The sequence below is a fragment of the Tupaia chinensis genome, unplaced genomic scaffold, assembly GCF_000334495.1.
Source record: "Tupaia chinensis unplaced genomic scaffold, TupChi_1.0 Scaffold000159_1, whole genome shotgun sequence".
Taxonomy (NCBI): Eukaryota; Metazoa; Chordata; class Mammalia; order Scandentia; family Tupaiidae; genus Tupaia; species Tupaia belangeri.
Window position 1 is genome coordinate 3646523 of NW_006159630.1, and position 2655 is coordinate 3649177.

The following is a 2655-nucleotide window of genomic DNA, read 5'->3' on the forward strand; positions in this document are numbered from 1 at the left end:
CTGTGTGCTGGGCACTCAGACGTTACCCCTTTGGATTACATAAAGCTACAGTGCTTCTCGGAGGCCGATGACTTCAGGGTCAGGGAGCTGAGGAGACGCCGCTCGCCAGGTCCTCCTGCGGGCGCGGGTGTAAACAGGATCTGCATCCGCGTCCCTGTTTGTGCTGCTCGTCCCTGGAGGGCACGAGCCTCCTAGCTATTTGCGATGATTCTGGCATTGGCCTCTTCTGGCCGCCCTCAGCAATGTCACAGTCAAGGCTCCAGCCCCCTTCCCACCCCATGCCAGGTCCTCCTGTGACTTGTTCGTGGTCCCCGTCCTCTCTGCGGGTCCTGGGCTAGAGTGAGCCGAGTGACTCTCAGCCCACCGCGCCATCCCCATGGGTGTCTTCAGCATCGCTAAGCTCTTTTATTTTAAAATCTTTCCTAGCTCACATAAAAGTTGCAAGGATAGGCCCAGCCTAGCTGGCACAGTCCATACCACGCTGGCCTGTAGTCCTGGAAGCCACATGACTGACCGTGGGCTCAGGTCTCTGAGAACAAATTATGTGTGCGTGAGTGGGTGTCCAAGGTCCAAGGAGCTGGAGCGCCAGGGAGGGAGGCGAGGGGTGATGAGACCTGCCGAGGATGAGCTCTCTCTGTCTCACACGCGTGTGCGCATTGTTTTGCCTCATAATTCACCCTGGGAGAAGAATCTGAATGGCTCCATTTCATATTTTCTAGCTCTGTCTTAAAGCAGTTAAAGCAGTGGGGCAGGGCAGTCCTGGCCGCGCCTCGCCGAACTTCCCCGTCCATGCCTGCGCTTCTGCCACATGGTGACTGGGGGTCTGCGAGGCCCGAAGCTCAGTGCTGTCCATGAGACGTGGATTTCTGAGTCTGTCTGCCACGTTCTCCCATGGTGCTCTCGTTAGGAGGGATGTGGCAGCCCATGGGCCACATGGCAACTCTGCTCAGGGGACCACACTGCTGGGGCAACTCCTGGACAGTCAGGCCGCACAGGACACTCATCCACCCCCTTGTCCTAAACTTTCCTAAGCCAACAGCAGGTGGCTGGCAGAAAGAATACCGGCATACTGGACATTAGTTGGTAAACACGAACGGGGTAGGATGCCAGCGCCAGCCAGTGGACCGCCTGATGCAGAGGCATAAATGTGGGTGGGCGGAGGGCCCTGGAGAGGCAGAGCCACGAGCATCCCCACAGCCTCCTTGCACTTGGCTGGCCGTAGGAGGTGCTAGCGTCACCCTCTAGCAGTCATGTGCGCTCCTGGGAGGGTTGTCCTGGCCACCAGCCTCCTGGCGGGGCTGGCCATGGGCCTCACGACTCTGGAAGACTATGTTGCCAGCTTCGACCCTCACTACCAGTACACGGTGCTCGACCAGTACACCCTGCAGGGCAGCGACTTCACCCTCTACTACCTGAACATGACCTCGCTTAAGTGGCTAGACGGTAAGGGCCGTGGGGCCGTGGGGGAGGGCTACAACGTGTGGCCATATTAGTGCCCAGTGTCCTTGAAAGTGGCCCCTGGGAGCCAGAGGACAAGTGGCAGGGGTGAGAAGAAGGCAGACGGCAGGGCCGAACAGGGGCCTTCTTTTGGGTTCGATACCAGCTTGTCTCTCTCATCTGTGGCTTCAGTAGTTCTGGTCGGAGACCTTCTTGGTGAAGGAAGGGGTCCTTGAGAAACCTCAGGTTCACCTCCCGTCAGGCCTTCAAAGTCCTCTCTTCACACACCCACTGGGCCATGCCTCGGCGCAGGGCTCATGGCCACCTTTACCTAACCCCTGTGGGCAGGAGGACCCAGTGCCTCCACCAAGGTCACAGTGTCCACACTGCCACAGTAATGGCTGGGAGATGTCACACCAGAACCATGGCCCACCTGTACGGGGCTGTTGGAGAGGTCCTGACGTGTTTTTCTATGTTTCTCTGTGCAAAAATGTGTCATGACTTTTCCAACGATCCGTAGTAGAGTCAGCGTAATTACGTAATTACAAAATGTGTTCTCGCTCATTCTTTTTATTCTCTAAGCTCCCCTCTGCAGCAGTGCCCCCACCCCCGCAAAGTTCAGTTCCTGCTTCTAATGTACTTTTTCTTCCAGTTAAGAGTCTAGTTTCAAGGATACGAGAGAGAATAACATTTTCCGAATCATTATGAAACCCTCTTCCTGGCCAGCATGGACGGGGAGGGGGCTCTGCAGCCGCAGAGCGGGGCTCGGGGGCGTGACGACGTGTGTGGTTAGTGGTCCTGAGACCATCGGCATTGCCCGGGGCGCAGCCAGAACAGGGCATGGCACCGAGGCACTGGCAGGCCGCATCAGCCTGAGGGCACACCCACGCGGGGCAGCCAGGACCTGTGCCGGGGGAATGACAGGGACAGGCGTGGGCCGCTAACCCTGGCCCTCGTGGTCAGAGGCCCTTCCGGCGCTCCTGGCTTGGTGTTTGAGGAGACCATACTCAGGTCAAAGGGATAAGGGCACTGGGGAGTGTGCAGGTGTCGGGGGATGACAGAGGAGCTACGGGAAGCCCCAGAACAGTAACTCAGGGAATACCGAGGTGACCACTTGTCACGTCCCTTGCTGGTGTGGTAGTCCCAGCACACGTGACACGCTTGTTCATGAGTGACTGTCGACCCCCCCCCCCCTCCTTCTTTGCCTCCCCCACCGGG